General features: G+C 37.9%; 1 protein-coding gene across 9 annotated transcripts in view; it reads left to right on the top strand.

The window, feature by feature from the left end:
- The first annotated feature begins 11,374 nt into the window (after positions 1–11,374).
- UTS2B (urotensin 2B) overlaps positions 11,375–22,510 on the top strand; it is a 75,103-nt gene continuing 63,967 nt past the window's right edge. For 8 of the 9 annotated variants that reach the window (XR_010116693.1, XR_010116694.1, XM_063621967.1 and 5 more), the window contains exons 1-2: positions 11,375–11,477; positions 12,639–12,782. The gene's annotated coding sequence lies outside the window, so the exon portion shown is untranslated. Of the gene's footprint in view, positions 11,478–12,638; positions 12,783–22,510 lie in introns of those variants that run through there. The other variant, XR_010116695.1, reaches the window with a different exon arrangement.

The raw sequence follows: 22,510 nt of genomic DNA, 5'->3' as shown, positions 1-22,510 counted from the left end.
GTTAACACACCATGAGGTAGACCAGTCAGTTACAAAAGATGAGATGGAAGCAAGAGGGAATCCTTTGAACGTCCTACCCATCATGAACTGTTCTTAGGTACACGGATCTCTTATAGCCAGTCCAAATTTATCCTGCAGGACTCAGCAATCAACTGTTTATATGTGAGACTGCAGCCAGCACAGAAACCCATGATGTTGTATTTGCTTTTCCTTTCTCCATGTTCCACTTTTCGTTTTCCTCTTATGCTTCTTTGTGCCTTTCAGTAAAGCAATAGCATACAATTTTGCCTTAGTTTTGTTTTTCTAAAGGTCTCAAGCTAAGATGCCTTGTACTAGAATACGAATGGCACAGGGAAATTCAGTTGGTGAGGAGACGTATAGATGGATTGAGGCTGGGTCATGGAGAATCTTTAATGTCAAGCTAAGGATTCAAAGTACACTCAGTTTCCAAGGACATATGATTATGTATTCACACAGAGTGCTAGGAACAGAGCTCTGCATACGTAAAGTAACTCAGAGCCTGTCTAGGCATTCATTAACTAATAAACTGGGGAGTGAATATTGCTGTTTCTTTCTCTTCATATATTTCCTATGAACTTTTCTTTTGTTTAATTACATGGGCTGTACTCCCATTCTTGTACATAACCCATCTCTCATGCACTGCCAGAGGTGAACCAAGGTTTTGGAAGGGGTTGGTTAATGAGAAAATCTGTAGCAAGCCCAAACATTAAAATTTCCCCTCCTGGCTGGGTGCAGTGGATCACACCTGTAATCCCAGCACTTTGGGAGGCTGAGGCAGGCGGATCACTTGAGGTCAGGAGTTCAAGACCCGCCTGGCCAACACGGTGAAACCCTGTCTCTACTAAAACACAAAAATTAGCTGGGTATGGTGGTGTGTGCCTGAAACTCCAGCTATTCAGGAGGCTGAGGCAGGAGAATTGCTTGAGTCCGGGAGGTGGAGTTTGTAGTGAGTCAAGATCTTGCCATTGCAGTCCAGCCTGGGTGACAAGAGACTCCGTCTCAAATGAAACAAAACAAAACAAAATTTCCCCTAGTTACCATTCCTCTCCTTAACATAGTAAACTACTTAGTGTTAGGGCAGCTTAAGAACTCCAAGGCAGGTCTTCTGAACCATTATCAATGTTTCTGTGCTGTATTAGGCAATTTTTGAAAGTAAAATGAAATCTGGTTGCTATTGTATGCAGTTTTGGGAAGGAGGGATTAAAATGATAAATATAAACTATAAAACAGATGATGGATTATTTGAAAATTATAAAATGTGCTAGGGTTCAATCCTCATTGTACCTAATTATAAATGATGAAATCAGTGAGCCAGTTAAATATATCTCTGAAGTTAACTTGTGCTCTTTATGTCTTTGAAGCAATGTAGTCTTCCTTTATCTTAAATGGTAAGTGAGGGAAAGGAAAAACCAATGTATACATTCAATACTATTTCCATTAAACTACCATTGACATTCTTCACAGCACTAGAGAATACTCTTTTAAAATTCACATGAAACCAGAAAAGAGCCCGAATAGCCACAGCAATCCCAAGCAAAAAGAACAAAGCTGGGGGCATCACACTCAGCGACTTCAAACTGTACCACAGGGCAACAGTAATCAAAACAGCATGGTACTGGTACAGACACATAGACCAATGCAACAGAATAGAGAACGTAGAAATTAGACTGCACACCTACAACTATCTGATCTTTGACAAACCTGACCCCCAAAAAAAAGCAACAGGGAAAAAGGTCCTTATTTAATAAATGGTGCTGGAATAACTGGCTAGCCGTATGCAGAAAATTGAAACTGGGCCCTTCCTTACTGCATACACAAAAATTAACTCAAGATGGATTAAAGATATAAACGGAAAACTCAAAACTATAAAAACGTTGAAAGACAACCTAGGCAATACCATTCAGGACATAGGCATGGGCAAAGGTTTGATGACGAAGACACCAAAAGCAACTGCAACAAAAGAAAAAATTGACAAATGGGATCTAATTAAACTAAGAAGCTTCTGCACAGAACAGCAAAAGAAACTATCAACAGAGTAAATAAACAACCTACATAATGGGAGAAAAATTTTTGCAGACTGTGCATTTGACAAAGGTCTGATATCCAGCATCTATAAGGAATTTAAACAAATTTACAAGGAAACAACCCCATTAAAAAATGAGCAAAGGACCTGAATAGACACTTCTCAAAGAAGACATACATGTGGCCAACAATTATATGCAAAGAAGCTCAACATCACTGATCATTAGAGAAATGAAAATCAAAACCACAATGAGATACCATCTCATACCAGTCAGAATGGCTATTATTAAAAAGACAAAAAATAACAGATGTTGGTGATGTTCTGGAGAAAAAGGAACACTTACACACTGTTGGTGGGAGTGTAAATTAGTTCAACCATTGTGGAAGACAGTGTGGCGATTCCTCATAGACCTAAAGACAGAAATACCATTTGACCCAGCAATCCCATTACTAGATATATACCGAAAGACATATAAATCATTCTGTTATATAGACACATGCATATGTTTATTGCAGCAGTATTCACAGTAGCAAAGACATGGAATCAACCTAAATGCCCATCAATAATAGACTGGATAAAGAAAATGTGGTACATATATACCATGGTATACTCTGCAGCCATGAAAAAGAACAAGATCATGTCCTTTGCAGGGACATGGATGGAGCTGGAGATCATTATCTTTAGCAAACTAAAGCTGACATAGGAAAACCAAATATGGCATGTTCTCACTTGTAAGAGGGAGCTAAATAATGAGAACACATGGACACATAGAGGGTAACAACACATGCTGGGGCCTATTGGAGGGTGGAGGGTGGGAAGAGGGAGAGGATCAGGAAAAATAACTAATGGATACTATGTTTAATACCTAGGTGATGAAATAATCTGTATAACAAACCCCCATGACACACTTTTACCTATGTAACAAACCTGCACATCCTGCACATGTACCGCTGAACTTAAAAGTTTAAAAAGAAAAAATGAAAATCAATATAAAAATAGCTAGTGTTTGGTGAGTTTCTGTACAATAGAATTTGAGGTTAAAGAAGATACGAGAGCATTATATTCACATTGTATAAATTTGCTTTCTGCAGAAGCAGAAGGATCCAAGTCGAAGTAGTTTATTTGGGAGGAAATATAAGGAGAGAATGGTGAGTAGGAGAAATGTACCTGGGAAAGGAAAAATGCCAATAGAATATGTTAACTAGCTAGTTACCAATGTGGGCAACTGGAACATAACCTCTCTAGTGAACTGGGATGATAGTGAACAACATATTTCAGAGTTGCCCCAGTGAAGATCAAGGAAACCAGCATATTGATTTCTCAAATTCCCATCTTTCACTGGATTAAGTTTGCTTCAGGTTTCCTTTAAAAGCCACCAGCCAGGCAGGGCGCGGTGGCTCACGCCTGTAATCCCAACACTTTGGGAGGCTGAGGCAGGTGGATCACTTGAGGTCAGGAGTTCTTGACCAGCCTGGGCAACATGGTGAAACCCCGTCTCTACTAAAAGTACAAAAATTAGCCGGGTGTGGTGGCGCATGCCTATAATCCCAGCTACGGCAGGAGAATCTCTTGAGCCCAGGAGGTGGAGGTTGCAGTGAGCCGAGATTGTGCCACTGCACTCCAGCTGGCACAACAGAGCAAGACTCCCATCTCAGAGAAAAAAAAAAAAAAAGCCACCAGCCAATTCTTTCTTCTGCAATATATCCTTCCCTGGTGAAGAGTCTGGGACTGAGCTGGACCTAACTAAGTGTGTGCCTCATCCTGTTCTATGTCTGACCACATCTGTGTGGCCAGACTCTAATCTTAAATGGCATGAGCATTGGTCAAAACCATATATGATACTCCGCAGACAACTGTTCATTGTACTGTCAATCTGAAATACTAGGAAAAACATTGGGAGAGAAACAAGATAAAAACATCAGAACTCATCCAATGTCATAATATTTGTGAGTAGTGCATCATAGATTAAATTTAGGCATTCTGAGTCCTAGTGATAGGCTCTTTTCAATAAGGAACACAACTTCTTGAATGATTTTAAACCTCGTAACGTGATAGTCACATGGTTAGGGATAAATAGGCATTTGTGAATTAACAGTGAGTTTTTTTTTTTTTTTTTTTTAAGGAAATGTGTTTCCAGACACTACTGCCCAAATTTTTATCTTGAATTCTTCCTTTTCAGAGCAAATGAGTGTTCAAAGGACATGTGGGATGTCTGTTAGAGATATCTCATAATAAAGCTATGATTGGAGCTGAACCTCAGAAGACAACAAAATTGATGGTTTTATAGGGGTAAGGGGAACTTTCCTTCCACCCTCTGAAAGTCTGACAATTTGAGTCTGGGGAATAAATTGACAGTAGATATATTAACAAGAGAAAAGATACCACAAATTTATTATGTGGACATGCACATGGGTCCTACAAAGTATGAGACTCCCAGAAGATTTGGGTGGTTGAAGTTTATACAGTATCCTCAGCTACAAAAAGAAATAGGGGATTGGGACATCTAGAGCCAGGCGGCCACGGGTTATGGGGCGCTGAAGGGAAGAAACACATGAGGAACAAATGCTGTTTTTGTGCAGATGAAGTTTCTCAGGTAGCAGTCCCCAGAAGAATAGGTAATGTCAATCTTTTTTCTTCTTTCCTGTTAGTTAATCTCTGCTATTTGATGATATTGTAACGAGGGGCCTCATGACAATTGCATTCCTTTCAGAGGAACTTTCTTTAGTGAGTTAAGGGAACTTCAGAGAGAGCCCCTTCATGCCTGCTTTGGGAGGGAAAGAGGGGCAAGAGACTAGGGGAACAGAGAAAGTCAGAGAGGCCTTGTTTCTCCTTTAGTTCAAAGCACTCAGCATAACAAAAGTGCCATATTTTGGGGTATAATTTAGAGTCCCAGCAGTTTCTACAACCTTTGCCTTCCAGAGAATCCTTTCTTCTCAATCTCCATGTCTTAGCAAAGCAACCAGTAGTGCCAATAAATCTGAGTTTATGTTGTTGTAGTAGTTAATGGACTTAACGAACAGCTCAGCTAAACAATCATATCGAGGCAGGAGTTATAAATTATACAAGTGTCACAGGTTGAAACCTAGAATTGAGTTTCAGCCTGGGAGGCCACATGGGTCCGTGGCTTTGCCCAGGAAGGAATTCAAGAGTGAGCCAACAGAATAAAATGAAAGCAAATTTGTTAAGAAAATAAAGGAATACAAGTATGGCTACTCCATAGGCTGAGCAGCCCTGAGGGCTGCTGGTTGGCTATGTTTATGGTTATTTCTTAATAATATGCTAAACAAGGGTTGGATTTTTCATGAGTTTCCTTGGAAAGGGGTGGGAAATTAGAGGAACTGAGGGTTTCTCCTCCTTTAAAACTACATAGGGTAACTTTCAGATGTTGCCATGGCATTTGTAAACTGTCATGATGCTGGCGGGAGAGTCTTTTAGTGTGCTAATACATTACAGTTAGCTTACAATAGGCAGTGAGGATGGCCGGAGGTGACTTTCATCACCATCTTGAATTTGGTGGGTTTTGGCCTGCTTTTCAGTTTGCATCCTGTTTTATCAGGTCAGTGTCTACATGACCTGCATCTTGTGCTCACCTTCTATCTCATCCTGTGACTAAGAATGCCTAACCCCCTGGGAATGCAGCCCAGCAGACCTCAACCTAATGTTACCCAGCCCCTATTCAAGACGATGTCACTCTGTTTCAAATGCCTCTGACACAAGCAGGATAAAAACTCCATAAATATTGACTCCATCTAACAGATTCTGTCAGAGGAAGAAATCTCATTTTGGCAATGACATCTTTCTAGAGCACTGCTCTTTGAATAGGGGTTCCAAAGATGTATTAATATTACCAAAAATTGGCCGGGCGCGGTAGCTCATGCCTGTAATCCCAGCACTTTGGGAGGCCGAGGCAGGCGGATCACAAGGTCAGGAGATCGAGACCATCCTGGCTAACTCGGTGAAACCCCGTCTTTACTAAAAATACAAAAAAAAAAAAAATTAGCCGGGCGTGGTGGCGGGCACCTGTGGTCCCAGCTACTCGGGAGGTTGAGGCAGGAGAATGGCATGAACCTGGGAGGCGGAGCTTGCAGTGAGTCGAGATCGCGCCACTGCACTCCAGCCTGGGCAACAGAGCGAGATTCCATCTCCAAAAAAAAAAAAAAATTACCAAAAATTTAGTTAATAAAGCAAATACAAATTGTTCAGTATCTAACTTCATCTACAACTCAATGTTTTGATAACATTGAAGAATCTTCACAGTGAAACATTCAACACTGTTGTGGTGAGAAACACAGTGAAACTTGTTGAAGACCAGATAGTGGTACTGTGACTCAATGAAGACTGAGCAAAATGGCATTTTGCAAAGCCAGGGATATCTGAACTACTGTATTTTTTTCCATTCAAATCTTTAGGACACCAGCTAGAATGAGACAAATCTTCTTTTCTAGTTTCATTAAAGCTTATGCAAATTCTTGAATCTGTTTCACCACCCAGAAAGACAGCTAAAATCCACCTAAAGAGGAACAGGCTGGGTTAGTCAAGGAGAGGAAGGTGACATATTTTGGTTAGGGCAGTAAGTCACTTTAATAAATAACAGAAGAAAAAGTGATAAAATGGAATGCACACAAAACTAGATTTATGGAGGAAAAGAGTAACCATACCAAGAGTATTAGTTTTTTCTCAAACTGCTATAAAGAAATACCTGAGAATGAGTAATTTATTTTAAAAAGGGGCTTAATTCGTGTATGGTTTTGTAGATTGTAAAGAAAACAGAACTTCTGGGGAGGCCTCAGAAATCTTACAATTATACCTGAAGGCAAACATAAAGCAGGCACATCTTACGTGGCCAGAGCAGGAGCAAGAGAGAGAGGGGGCAGTTGCCACTCACTTTTAAACAACCAGATCTCATGAGAACTCGATCACGAGAACAGCCCCAAAGGGGGAATTCTACCTCCATGATCCAATCACCTCCCACCAGGCCCCACCTTCAACACTGCAGATGACAATTTGACATGAGATTTGGGTGAGGGCACAGATCCAAACCATGTCATTCTGCCTCTGGCTCCTCCCGAGTTTCACATCCTTCTCACATTGCAAAATACAATCATCTCTTCTCAACAGTCCCCCAAGTCTTAACTCATTCCAGGATTCACTCAAAAGTTAGTCCAAAGTCTCACCTGAGACAAAGCTAGTGCCTTCTGCCTATGAGCCTGTAAAACTAAAAACAAGTTCAGTTATTTCCAAGATACAATGGATTTACTGGCATTGGGTAAATACTCCCATTCCAAAAGGCATAAATTGGCCAAAAGAAAGGGGCTACAGGCCAGGCACCATGGCTCACGCCTGTAATCCCAGCACTTTGGGAGGTTGAGGTGGGCGGATCATGAGGTCAGGAGTTTGAGACCAGTCTGGCCAACATGGTGAAACTCTGTCTCTACTAAAAATACAAAAATTAGCCAGGCGTGGTGGTGGGCACCTGTAATCCCAGCCACTCTGGAGGCTGAGCCGGGAGAATCGCTTGAACCAAGAGGCAGTGGTTGCAGTGTGCCGAGATCGCACCGCTGCACTCCAGCCTGGGCGAAAGAGTGAAAACTCAATGTCAAAAATAAAAATAAAAAAATATAAAAAAATAAATGTTAAAAAAAGAAAAGAAAGAGGCTACAGGCACCATGCAAGTCTGAAACCCAGTGGGGCAGTCATTAAATCGTAAAGCTCCAAAATAATCTCCTTTGACTCCATGTCTCCCATCCAGGGCCCACTGATGCAAGGAGTGGGTTCCCAAGGTCTTGGGCAGCTCCACCCCTGTGACTTTGCAGGGTTCAGCCCCCGTGGCTGCTCTCAAGGGCTGGTGTTGATTTCTTGTGGCTCTTTCAGGTGCAGGGCACAAGTTGTTGGTGTATCTACAATTCTGGTGTTTGGAGAATGGTGACCTTCTCCCAGCTCCATTAGGCAATGCCCCAGTGGGGACTGTGTGGGGGTTCCACCCCCACACTTCCCCTCTGCACTGCTTTAGTAGAGGTTCTCCATGAGGGCTCAGCTACTGCAGCAGGCTTTTGCCTGGACATCCAGGCTTTGCCATACATCCTCTAAAATCTAGGTGGAGGCTCTCAAGCCCCAACTCTTGCACTCTGTGCACCCACAGGTTTAACGCCACGTGGAAGCTGCCAAGGCTTATGGCCTGAACCCCCTGAAGCAGCAGCCTGAGCTGAATCTGGGGCCCTTTTAGACGTGGCTGGAGCTGGAGCAACTGAGCTGTGAAGAGCAGTGTCCTGAGGCTGCATAGGGTATTGGGGCCCTTGCCCTGGCCCACAAAACCATCCTTCCGTCCTAGGCCTCTGGGCAGATGATGGGAGGGACTGCCCCTAAAGGTCTCTGAAATGCCTTGGAGGCCTTTTTCTTACTGTCTTGTCTATTAGCATTTGCCTACCTTTTATTTATGCAAATTCCTGTGACTGCCTTAAAATTCTATCCTGGACTTCACTGTCAATATCATTATCAAGATTTTGGTTATTACCGTTCAACAAGTCTCTATGAAGTGCCAAGTTTTCCCTCATCTTCCTATCTTCTTCTGAGCCCTCTACACTCTTCCAGCCGCTTGTTACCCAGTTCCAAAGCTGCTTCCACATTTTCAGGTATCTTTATAACAGTGCTCCACTCCTTGGTACCAATTTTCTGTATTAGTCCATTCTCGCAATGCTATAAAGAAATACCTGAGACAGGGTAATTTATAAAGAAACGAGGTTTAACTGGCTTGCAGTTCTGCAGGCTTTACAGAAAGCATAATGGCTCTGGGGAGGCCTCAGGAAACACAATCATTCCTGAAGGCAAAGGGAAAGCAGGCACGTCTTACATGGCCAGAGCAGGAGGAAGAGAGAGAATGGTGAGGTGCCACACACTTTTAAACAACCAGATCTCATGAGAAATCACTCACTGTCATGAGAACAGCAAGGGGGAAATCTACCCCATGATCCAAACACCTCCCACCAGAACCCACTTCCAATATTGGGGATTACAATTTGACATAAAATTTGGGTGGGGGCAGAAATCCAAACTGTATCTCCAAGTTAAAGCAGTGACTTTTTTTTGGAATTCAGTGTATACATTTTTCAGAAGGTTATTGTGGGTCTATTGTGCTAGGTACTACATTAGGTGTTGAATGTATAAGAATCTTGGCTTACCTTTTTTCCCTAAAAAATGAAAAGATGAATATATATGCTACAACTAGACAACAGTTGATGATAAGAAAGGGTTCATCAAAATATTGCCACAGTGTTCAAAGGGAAAGGACCTCAGATGTAATTCGCCTCAACATCTTACATGTTAGAGACAGAAGCCCAGCGCTTGAAATTCTCAATGTTATATGACAGAAGTAGAAAGTGTTATTTATTTTCTAAAGTAGGTGACCAAGACCACTTAACCTGTTGAATGACAATGTAAATATTTATTTAAGTGCATTATCACAATAAGGTTTTTAAAAAATTAATTTGCTTAGTAAATAGAGATTATTTAAGTTAGGATAATCGATGATAAAATAATTATCCACTTTAACTAACACTATGTGCCAGGTGTAATGCTAAATATTTTATTATCTATTTTCTCCTTTAATCCACACCACAAGCTAGAAGTTGTGTAGTGCAATGAAAAATGAGGCATTACTATGCTTGTCCTCAAGCCACCCAGAATTTAGAGGGAGACCCAGACTTTGACTTAATTACTAACAAATATATTGCAGCAGGTAAAATAACACATTATGTTATGCTACAAGAATATGAAAGAAGAGGCAATTAATTTTGTCCTAAAAAGAGAATCAAGGAATTATTTTTGGAAAATATGACCTTGGATCTCAGATTATTAAAATAATGAGTTTTCCAGGTAGGCTAAATGAAGTATAAAGATCTTCTAGACAAGGGGAATTGTGTGAACAAAGAAATAGTCCCTTGAAAGCATTCTCCTCTCTCCACTGAACAGTGAGGAAAGGTCTAAACCAGCTATCAGGGTAAAAGGAAAAGAAAAAGCTGAAATGAGTGTGAGAGAAGAGCAGATGAGACTCAAGAAATTAGTTCCTAATAAGAATAAAGTTAGGAAAGTGGCCAAGGACAGAAGTATTAATATTACTCTATGAGTCAGATACCTCTCAGGTACAAAACTTTTAGGATAATCCACAGTCCAAATCCAAAAGGCACACACAAGGAGAAAAGGCACAGAAGTTATAGGAAGGCTCTTCATTTGAAGAGATTCTCATTTAAATAAAAGGTTTTTTTTCTTTCTCACAGATATTGACATTGTTTCCCAAGCGCAATAAGCATCATTACAGTTTATTGCCTGTTCTATGAATGCATTGAGGTGTTCATCTGTTTTTAGTTTATTTGCCTATCAAATTACCACAGTCATGTTTGATTCCTCTCTACCTCACTTGCTCAATGCCAGTTATTTCCTCCATTTAGGAGAAAAACAGCTAAATATGCCAGCCTTGGATTTCCCTTGCTATCTTTTCCTCTAGGCAATGAGGTTCTGGATTTGAAATTCCCAGCCCTGCCTAATTTTGGAGACACTCATCCTCCCACTTTCCTTAAGAAAGACCTATTTTGTGTGTAAAATAATCAGACTTCCCTCCAGCAGGTGGGGTTTGAAATAGTTTTGTAAGGACAGACATGGAAGCACAAGCAGAACCACGAGTGTTCTCTTTCTCTATTTCTTTATTCATTTGTTTAATTATTAGATATTTCTGGGCAAACAATTACGGGCCAGGAATTGTGGTTACTGGTAACCATATGTTCACAGTCATGAACAAGGTAAAAATACACAGTGGCATATTGAAGCTTATAGTGCAATGGAGAGAGACACTGTACAAAAACATAGAGTAATTGATTTACAGTTGAGACATGAGCTGTTCAGGAAATGTACACAGTGGAGTGAAAGGATCTGACAGGATGACCCACTTAAACTGGAGAAATCTCAGGGGAGATTTTGTTGAGGAAGCAACGACTTTAATTGAGGCTTAAAATGGAGTGTGTGTGTGTGTGTGTGTGTGTGTGTGTGTGTAAGTTGGGGAAGGGGAGTATGCCTCCCTGCAGGTGCAAAGTCCTTGTGGCAGAAAGTTGCTTGACATTTTTGAAGAACTGAAAGAAGGGTATTTGTGGTTGAATTGTGAAAAGGGGAAGACAGATATAGATGAGACTGAGAGGTAGGTGAAGGCGGGTAATGTAGGACTTTCTAGATCATGTTATGACTCGCAATATTTATCTATGGGTAATGGAAAACAGTTGAAGGATTTTAAACAGTAGTATTACAGACTGATAATTGCATTTCCAAAAGATTACTCTAACAGCTTTGTGGAGAATGAAGGGGAGAAACAGTGAATATGAGAAGACTTCTTATTGAGGGTATTTCAGCAGTGCAGGTATTTAAGATGATGCTTTCTTGATCTAGGGAGCAGGTAAGATAGAAGGAGTGAAAGGTTTGAGAAATATTTAAGAGACTTAATTGATGACTTTGTGATTGATTGGAAAAGAAGAGGCAACAGAGAAGAAAGAGTTTCTTGAATGAATTACTGGGTAAATGGTCATGCCATTTTCTAAGACAGTGAATACTGAAAAATAAATGATATGTTAGGGTAAAGATGAGTAGTTCAGTTTGTGGCATGGTTGAGAAGCTTATAAGAAAGCCAGGTGGGAAAGTGTCTTTGGATGCACAGGTGTGGTACAAAAGAGGTGGGGAGAGAGGTATAACTTTTGGAGTCACTGACATGTAGAAGGTAATTAAACCCATGTGTCTACTAGGAATATATTGAAGCATGATAATAAAAGAAAATCTAGAATCAAACCCTGAGAAAGTTCATCTTTTAAAGCTCAGAGAAAGAGGAAATACTAAGAGAAGCCGAAAAAGAATAACCAGCAAAGTCGGAGAAAACAAGAAAACTAGGGAGTTTTCCAAGGAGCAGGTTGTTGTCAGCAATGGAGACACTGCAAAGATACCAAGGAAAATGAGGACAGACAAGTGTTTATTGGATTTAGCAGCAATAAGATTTTTAGAAAGGGCTATTTTAGTATTTCAGTGAAGGGAAGGATGAAAGTGAGATTCAAATGGATTGAAGAGTAAGTATGTGAAAAGTATTAGAGGCAGAAAATTATTTTAGGAAGTTTGGCCTGAATGGGATGGAAAGACTAGACATAGTAGGTAGAAGATTATGAGTGTCCCAATAAAACTTATTTGGTGTTTTGTTTTGTTTTAAGATGGAAGACAAAAGGTTTGTTGTTGTTGTTTTTTAAGACTGAGTCTTACTCTGTCACCCAGGCTGGAGTGCAGTGGCGTGATCTCAGCTCACTGCAAGCTCCATCTCCCAGGTTCAAGCGATTCTTGTACCTCAGCCTCCTGAGTAGCTGGGACTACAGGCACCCGCCAACATGCCTGGCTAATGTTTTTGTATTTTTAGTAGAGATGGGATTTTACCATGTTGTTCAGGCTGGTCTCGAACTCCTGGCCTTAGGTGATCCACCAGCCTCTGCCTCTGGAATTGCTAGGATTACAGAAATGAGCCACCATGCCCAGCCAAGTTTTTTTTTTTTTTTTTTTAATGATACATGGGAAAATTATGTAGAGAGAGAGATTGAAGATGCAAGCTATAAAAGGAATCGATAATATAAAAGCTCCTGAGAAGATTGGAAGAATACATATAAGAGACCCTGATTATTGATAGGATGGACCTTTTCTAGAACTACCATCACCCTGGAAGCTGAAGAAAGTAAGTGAGAACATGGACATTTATTGCAGCTCATAGCTCTTGTTGGCCAAGGAGTCCACCATTTAAATGGAGTCACAAATCATTTTCTTGACAGTTTTTTTCTCTGGTCTTAATTCTGAGAGTCTGGTTTCCTGCTGCTTACAACATGCTTAGGCTTAGAGAGTTTTTTTTCTTACAAAGGCACTGCTAACTTAAATTTGCATCTTCTGATAGACCCTAGAGTTTGAATCCAGTTTTTGCTCTCTTCCTATTATCAGGGCCTTTATATTTCAGTTGAATCCTTGCTCAGTGGTTTCCCCTTAGGTAATGATTCTAAATAATGTTTTATTTTGCATCATGTGATACAAGGGTAGAACGGTATGTCTAATCCCTGACTTGAAATCCTCAGGCTGGACCAAAATCCTCTACTCACTTTGTTTGTTTTTGTTTTTTTGAGACGGGGTTTCGTTCTTGTTGCCCAGGCTGGAGTGCAATGACGCGATCTCGGCTCACTGCAACCTTCGCCTCCCAGGTTCAAGCGATTCTCCTGTCTCAGCCACCCGAGTAGCTGGGATTACAGGCATGTGTCACCGCGCCCAGCTAATTTTGTATTTTTAGTAGAGACAGGGTTTCTCCATGTTGGTCAGGCAGGTCTTGAACTCCTGACCTCAGGAGATCCGCCCCCCCACCCCGGCCCCTAAAGTGCTGGGATTACAGGCGTGAGCCACTGCACCAGGCCCTCACTTCTACTTAGGTATCTTCCATGTTCTCAACCACTGTTGAAGATACTGCTTGAAAATAGACTAAACTTCCACATGGCAGCGTGTTTGTGTTTGAAAATTCCTGCTGCCATGCTCATCCACTAGATCAAAGCTCCTTCTGGATGAAATGTCTGTATATCTCATGGCTCTTCTTAATAAAGATGAGACAGAATATTTACAGATTTAAAAAATATAATCAAATTTCAAGTTTAGGGATATTACTGCCAACTTTACAGAGACAAAATAGTTACAAAGGAATATTATGAATAATTGAATGCCAACAATTAGAAACCTATATGGAATGGATAAATTCCTAGAAAGACACAAATTAGCAAATCCAAATTAAGAAGAAATAGAGTTGATCTATAGAAGTAAAAAGGTTGAATCAGTATTTCAAGATAACTTCCCACAATAAAACAACAGATGAATTCACTATTGAATTCTACCAAATGTTTAAGGAAGAATTAACACCAATCCTTTACAAACTCTTCAAAAACTTAAAAGAGAAGAGACCATTTTCAATTCGTTCTACAAGGCCAGTATTACCCTGATATCAAAACTGGACAATGACATATGAAACTACAGAGCATCTCTTATAAATATAGATGCAAAAATTCCTAATAAAATACTAGTAAACAGTCCAGCAACATATAAAAAGTAACACACAACATCACCAAATAAGATTTATCCCAGGAATACAAGGTTTGTTTAACAAACAAAAATTAATCAATGTTATACACCATATTAACAGAATAAAGGATGAGAACTTTATTCTTTTTTTTTCTGAGACGAAGTCTTTCTCTTTTGCCCAGGCTGGAGTGCAGTGTGCTATCTCTGCTTACCACACCTTCTGCATCCTGGGAGAATTTATTCTATAGTCATCTCAATAGAGGGGAAAAGGCATTTGACAAAATGTAATACCATTTCATAATGAAAACACTCAACAAACTAGAAACTGAAGGGAACTTCCTCAATCTGGTAAAGGGCAGCTACAAAAAAATCCAGAATTAACATTATCCTTAACAGTAAAAGTTGAAAGCTTTACCCTCTAAGCTCAAGAAAAAGACAAAGAGGTCCACTTTCACCACTTTTATTCAACATTGTACTGGAGGTTCTAGGCAGGACAATTAGGTAGGAAAAAGAAATAAAAGATACCCAAATGGAAGAGGAAAGAGTAAAACGGTCTCTGTTTGTTGACATGATCTTCTATGTACAAAATCCTAAGGAATCTATGAACAAATAAACATATTAGAGCTAATAAAAGGGTTCAGCAAGATTGCAAAATATAAGATCAATATGCAAAAATCAATTATACTTTCATGTCCTAGCAAAGAACAATGCAAAAAATAAAATTAAGAAAGTCCACTTGAAACAGCATCAAAAAGGTAAAATATTTAGGAGTAAATTGAACCAAAGAAGTGTAAGACTTGTTCACTTAAAAATTACAAAACAACATTGAAAGAAATTAAAGACCTAATTAATTATAAAGATACTCTGTGTTCACAGATCCAGGCATAACATTTTTAAGATGGAAAAATTCTCCAGATTAATTCACAAATTTAGTGCAACCTCTACCAAAATCTTAGCTTCCCTCCTGCAACCTCTTTTTTTTTTTTTTTTCCAGAAATTGACAAGCTGATCCTACAATGTCTATGGAAATGCAAGGGACACAGAGAAATCAAAACAGCTTTTCACAAAAGACCATTAGAAGTCTCATACTTTCCAATTTCAAGGCTTACCACAAAACTACATTAATAAACAATATTTTACTTGTATAAGAATGGACAAATTGATCAATGGAATAAAATTTATAGTTCAGAAATAAAACCATAGATCTATGACAAGATACCAAGACCATTCATGGGGGAAAGAATTATCTTCTAAACAAATGTGGTGAGACAACTAGATACCCACACGCGAAAATAAATAAATAAATAAAGGTGAAACCCAACCGCACACCATATATAAAACTTTACTCAAAGTAGATCAGGCCGGGCGCCGTGGCTCATGCCTGTAATCCCAGCACTTTGAGAGGCCGAGGTGGGCGGATCACGAGGTCAGGAGATGGAGGCCATCCTGGTGAACTTGGTGAAACCTCGTCTCTACTAAAAATACAAAACATTGGCTGGGTGTGGTGGTGGGTGCCTGTAGTCCCAGCTACTCAGGAGGCTGAGGCAGGAGAATGGCATGAACCCAGGAGGCAGAGCTTGCAGTGAGCAGAGCTGGGTGACAGAGCGAGACTCTGCCTCAAAAAAAAAAAAAGTAGATTAAAGATCTAAATTTTAGAGTTTCACTATAGAACTCTTAGATAATAATATAGGCATAAATCTTTGTGACTTTGAAGTAGATAATAGTTTCTTAGATATAGTACTCAAAAACAAGAAACACAAGAAAAAATAGATATATTGGACTTTTTTCAAATAAAACCCTTTGTTCTTCAAAAGACATGATCAAGAAAGTGAAACTACCCTCAGATTGTGAAAAAATGTTTTCAAATTATATATCTGATAAAGAACTAGAATCCAGAACGCAATGAACTCTTAAAACTTAACAAAAATACTCAATTTTTAAAAAGGGCCAAGTATTTGAACATATGTTGCTACTTTATTTCAACAAATTCAGGCCATTGTTAACTCTTTTAAATGAAAAAACAAAACAAAACAAAACAAAACTCCAAGCACTGTCTTGTCAGGATGTCAGAAACTCTGCTTTTGCTTCCTTCCTTTCGCTTTTTTTTTCATTTAACTACATGTAAGGAATTCTACCAAGAATTAATAGTCAGAGAGAAGTAAAAATAAATTGTTCAATTTTCTTACTACAAAAAATGTAATAAGGTCAAGAGCTTACTGGAGTCTGAAAGTAATTATTCAAATCAGTTTGAGTCACCACGCAAACACTTATCCGTGCTTTTCTTGTCACTCATCATGAGAAATAGTCAGATGCAAGTGAATCTTAAAGCTATCTGTTCCTTGTAAATTATAACTTGACGATGCCTTCATTGACAAAATGGAAATGCCATTTATATCCTGTAATTGATATATACACTAAGTTATTAAAGTATTGCTATTGAAAATACAAAGTTAAAATATTTCTGTTTTCTTTAAAATGGGGGTCTCTGTTATTGGACCAATCATTTTCCATCTCTGTATTTCCCCAATTGTGATACATGGGCAAGAGATCATGTGGGTTAAGCATGTAGCTCTGCGCTGGGTAGATCTGGGTTTCACTTTTGGTTCCAAAACTGTCGTCTTTTACTGTAAAAGGTGAAAAAATTATAATTGTTGTACAATTGTTGAGGGATTGCTATGGAAATTAAATGAGGTACCATTTGTGAGGTGCTTAGTACAGGGCCTGGCATGTGATGATTGCTCAATAAATGGCAACGATAATATTGCTATATACTATAAATGTGCATAACAAGAACTCCTCAAACAAATATTCTAACTTCATTTATCCATCCAGTACAATCAATAGTAAACATCTGCTTTTATTTGAATGATTTGGTTATGCACTCATGACAAGAATTTAGTATTTTATTAAGGAGAGAGAGAGATAAGAGATTTAATCAAAGATCTTTGCAGACTTTCCCCCAAAGTGGATGGAAATGGTCATGAAAAAGGGACTTCTTTGTCTATTTCTCTTTCTAAAAATCAATTCATTAAAAATTTGACAAAATTCTATACATCTATTGTGTACAACATGATGTATTGAAATATGTATACATTATGTTATGACTAAATTGAGGAAATTAGCATATGATTCCCTCACATACAACATTTTTGTGTGGTGAGAACACTTAAAATTAACTTCTTTAGTGATTTTCAGCATTAAAATACATTGTTATTAATGATAGTCACTAGGCTGTACAGATTTCTGAAACTTAACTTCTGCTATCTAACTGATATTTTGTATCTTTTAAACATCTCTTTCACATTCTCCCTTCCCCACAACCCAAGCTCCTGGTAACTACCATTCTCCTCTCTGCTTCTAATAGTTCATATTTTCTTAGATTCCACATAAAAGTAAAATTATGACAAATAAAAATATTTGTCTTTCTGTTTCTGTCTTATTTTATTGAAAATATCCTTCAAGTTTATCTATTTTATCACAAATGAGAGAATTTTCTTCTTTTAAACGACTGGACATTTCAATTGTGCATATATACCACATTTTCTTTATATTTTCATTCCATCATAGACATAGCTTGATTCAATATCACGGCCATTGGGAATAATGCCGTGATGAATATGTTAGAGCACTGAACATATTAATTTCATTTGTTTTTTTTTTATTTATTTATTTATTTATTTATTTATTTATTTATTTATTTTTTGAGATGGAGTCTCGCTCTGTTGCCCAGGCTGGAGTGCAGTGGTGCAATCTCCACTCACTGCAAGCTCTGTCTGCTGGGTTTACGCCATTCTCCTGCCTCAGCCTCCTGAGTAGCTGGGACTAGAGGCGCCCTCCACCATGCCTGGCTAATTTTTTATATTTTTAGTAGACATGGGGTTTCACCGTGTTAGCCAGGATGGTCTAGATCTCCTGACTTTGTAATCCACCCACCTCGGCCTCCCAAAGTGCTGGGATTACAGTCGTGAGCCACTGCGCCTGGCTGATTTCTTTTAGATATATAAACAGTAGTGGGAATGCTGGATCATCTGGTAGTTCTATTTTTAATTTTTTGAGGACCCTCCATAAGGTCTTTTGCTTATTTTAAAGCTGGGCTGTTTTCTTGATATTGATTTGTTTGAGTTTCTTAGATATTTTGGATACTAACTTCTGTGCAAAAACTGTTTAGTTTGATGTAATCTCATTTGTCTGTTTTTGCTTTTGTTGCTGGTGCTTTGGAATCGTATCTCAAAAAATCATTGCTCAAATCAATGTCATGAAGCTTTTCAGCTATGTTTTTTTACAGGAGTTTTATAGAATCCAGTCTTAAGTCTTTAATCTACTTTGAGTTGATTTTTGCATATAGTGTGGGATAAGGTAGTAAATAGTGATATACAGCTTCAATGCAATCTCTCTTAAAAATTCCAATTAAATTTTGTACAGAAATAGAAAAAAGTAGTTTTTTTTTACAGTAGCTTTACAGTATCAGGCCTTAAGTCTTTAATCTACTTTGAGTTGATTTTTGCATATAGTTTGGAATAAGGGTCTACTTCTATTCTTCTGAATGTGAATATTCAGTTTTTTTGACACCACTTATTGAAAAGACTCTCCTTTCCCTGTGGTGTGTTCTTGGCATCTTTGTTGAAAATCAGTTGATCTCAAATGGGATTTATTTCTGGGGTTTCTATACTATTCCATTTGTCTATTTATCTGTTTTTATGCCAGTGGCATGCTCTTTTGATAATGATAGTATTGTAGTATATTGTAGTAATGTAGTATATGTGATGCCTCCAGCATTTTTCTGCTCAAAATTGCTTTGGCTATTTGGGATCTTCTGTAGTTCCATACAAATTTTAGGATTGCTTTTATTTCTATTTCTGTACAAAATGTTATTGGAATTTTAAAAGAGATTGCGGTGAAGCTATACATCACTTTTGGTAGTATGTACATTTTAACAATATTAATTATTCTAATTCATGAAAGCAGGCTATCTTTCCATTTGTTTGTATCTTTCATCAATGTTTTGTTGTTGTCAGTATACAGGTCTTTTACCTTATTTGATAAATGTATTCCTAATAATTTTTTGAGGGGATATCCATTGCAAATGACATTCTTGATTTCATTTTTGGGTAGGTCATTGTCAGTATATACAGAGGCCAGTGATTTTTGAATGTAGATTTTGTATCCTGCAACTTTAATGAACTCATATAGTATTTCTAAATTACTGGGTGGAATCTTTAGGGTTTTCTATATACATGATTAAGCCATCTGCAACAGGGACAATTTAACTTCTTCCTTTCCTATGTGGATGCCTTTCATTTCTTTTTTTTTCTTCCTAATTGTTCTGGATACCTTTTCTTTCGTCCTTTTTTTCTGATTGTTTTGGCTAGGACTTCGAGTACAATGTTGAGTAGTAATGGTGAGAGTGGGCATACTTATTTTGTTTCTGATCCTAGAAGGAAAGGTTTCAACTTTTTACCTTTGAATATAATGTTAGCTATGGGTTTTTCATATATGCGCTTTATTGTGCCAAGATACATTCATTCCATACTTAATATGTTGAGAGTTTTTATCATATGCATTTTATCATGTTTTTTCTGCATCTATTGAAATTATCATATAGTTTTGTTCTTCTTTCGATTAATTCGGTGGATCACATTTATTCATTTGTGTATGTAAAACATCCTTGTATCCTTAGGATAAATCACACTTGATCATAGTGAATGATCATTTTAACGTGTTGTTGATCTTGGTTTGTTAGTATTTTGCTGAGGATTTTTGTGTCAATGTTTGTTAGGGATATTGGCTTGTAGCTTTCTTTTCTTGTAATGTCTTTATCTGGCTTTGGTATCAGAGTAATCCTGGCCTCATAAGTTTGGAAGTATTATTTCTTCTTAAATTTTTTGGAAGAGTGTGACAGTGATTTTTATTGTTATTTCAATGTTTGATTGAATTCAGCAATTAAGCTATCAGATTTTTTCTGGGCTTTTCTTTGATGGGAGACTTTTTATTACCAATCCAATCTCTTTACTCATTATTGGTCTATGCAGATTTTCTATTTCCTCATGATTCAGTCTTGGTAGGTTGTTTGAATTTAAGAATTTATCCATTTTTTGAAGTTATTCAATTTGTTGACATATAGTTGCTTGTAGTGGTCTCATGATCAATTGTATTTCTGTGGTATCAATTATTTTTTTCTATTACATTCTTCCTGATTTTATTTGTCTTCTCACTTTTTATCTTAGTCAAGCTAACGTTTTGTGGATTTTTCTTATCTTTTCAAAAAACAAGTCCTATTTACTTTGCCCTTTTCTATTGTTCTAGTCTCTATTTCATTTATTTATGCGCTGATCTTTATTATTTCCTTCCTCTCACTAACTTTGGGCTTAGTCTGCATTTGTTTTCCTAGTTTCTTGAGATGTAATAGGTGTTTATTTGGGATCTTTTCTTTTTTTTTAATATAGGCATTTATTGGTACAGACTTTCCCCTTATAACTACTTTTGCTGTATCCCATACATTTTGGTACGTCATGTGTCCATTTTCATTTGTCTCCAGATATTCTTATATTTCCCTTTTAATTTCCACTTTGGTCTATTAGCTGTTTAGAAAACATATTGTTTAATTTCCATGTATTTGTGAATTTTCTGAAATTCCTTATTATTGATTTCTAGTGTCATACCATTGCAGTTGGAGAAGATATAAGATATGACTTCATTCTTCTTAAATTTGTTAATTGTGGTCTAATACATGACATATCCTGGAGAATACTTGTTATGCACCTGAGAAGAATGCGTATTCTGGTGTTGGATGAAATGTCCTACACATGTTTGTTAGATTCATGTGGTTTAAAGTTTCATTTAAGTCTCATGCTTCCCTATTGATTTTCTGTCTGTACGATCTGTTCATTGTTGAAAATGGGGTATTGAAATCACCTACTATTATTGTATTATAGCTGATCTCTCTCTTCAGACTTATTTATATTTGCTTTACATACTTAGCTGCTCTAATATTTGGTACAGACGTATTTAAAATTATTATATCCTTTTGATGAATTGACCCCTTTATCATTACATAGTGACCTTCTTTGTCTCATTTTACAGTTTTTGTCTTAAAGTCAATTTTATCTGATATAAGCTTAACTATCCCATTTATTTTGTTATTCACTTACATGGAATATCTTTTTCCATCCTTCCACTTTCTTTTTTCTTTTTTCTTTTTTAGATGGAGTCTCACTCTGTCATCAGGCTGGAGTGCAGTGGCATGATCTCGGCTCACTGCAACCTCCACCTCCCAGGTTCAATTGATTCCCCTGCCTCAGCCTCCCGAGTAGCTAGGACTGTAGGCACACACCACCATGCCCAGCTAATTTTTGTTTTTTGGTAGAGACAGGGTTTCACCATGTTGGCCAGGATGGTCTCGATCTCCTGTCCTCCTGATCCACCCACCTCGGCCTCCCAAAGTCCTAAGATTACAGGCGTAAGCCACCAAGCCGGGCCCACTTTCAACTTATGTATATTTTTAGAAGTGAAATGAGTCTCTCGTAGACAGCATATAGTTGGGTATTGTCTTTATTCATCTATGTCTTTTGATTGGAGAATTTAATGCATTTATATTCAAGGTAATTATAGGTAAAAAATTACTAGTGCCATTTTGTTAATTGTTTTTTGGTTGTTTTGTATATCCTTTCTTTGCTTCTTCTTCTCTTGCTGTCTTCCTTTGTGATTAAAATTTATCTCTAGTGGTATGCTTTGATTCCATATTTTTCTGCCTTTTGGTATCTACCATAGGTTTTTGCTTTGTGCTTACCGTGAAGCTAAAATAAAGTATCTTATTATAACATACTATCCTAAGCTGATAGCAACTTAACATTGATCACATAAAATAACTCTACACTTTTACTTAACCTCTTCATATTTTATGTTTTTGATGTCAAAATTTACACAATTTTATATTATGTATTCCTTAGCAAATTATTGTAGCTTATAAATCTAAAGCACTATTTTTAACAGTGTTGTCTTTTAACTTCTGTACTAAAGATATTAGTGACTTACATACCACCATTACAATATTAGAGCATCTGAAGTTGACTGTTTACTTACTTCTACCAGTGAGGTTTTTTTTTTAATTTTGTACCTCTTTCTTTATTTTATTTTATTATTATACTTTAGGTTTTAGGGTACATGTGCACAATGTGCAGGTTTGTTACATATGTATCCATGTGCCATGTTGGTTTGCTGCACCCATTAACTCGTCATTTAGCATTAGGTATATCTCCTAATGCTATCCCTCCCCACTCCCTCCACCCCACAACAGTCCGCGGAGTGTGATGTTCCCCTTCCTGTGTCCATGAGTTCTCATTGTTCAATTCCCACCTATGA

Source organism: Symphalangus syndactylus, chromosome 17 (assembly GCF_028878055.3).
Source record: "Symphalangus syndactylus isolate Jambi chromosome 17, NHGRI_mSymSyn1-v2.1_pri, whole genome shotgun sequence".
In the NCBI taxonomy this organism is placed as follows: Eukaryota; Metazoa; Chordata; class Mammalia; order Primates; family Hylobatidae; genus Symphalangus; species Symphalangus syndactylus.
Note: the sequence above shows the minus strand (reverse complement) of the source record. Positions and strands in the feature narration are given on the sequence as shown.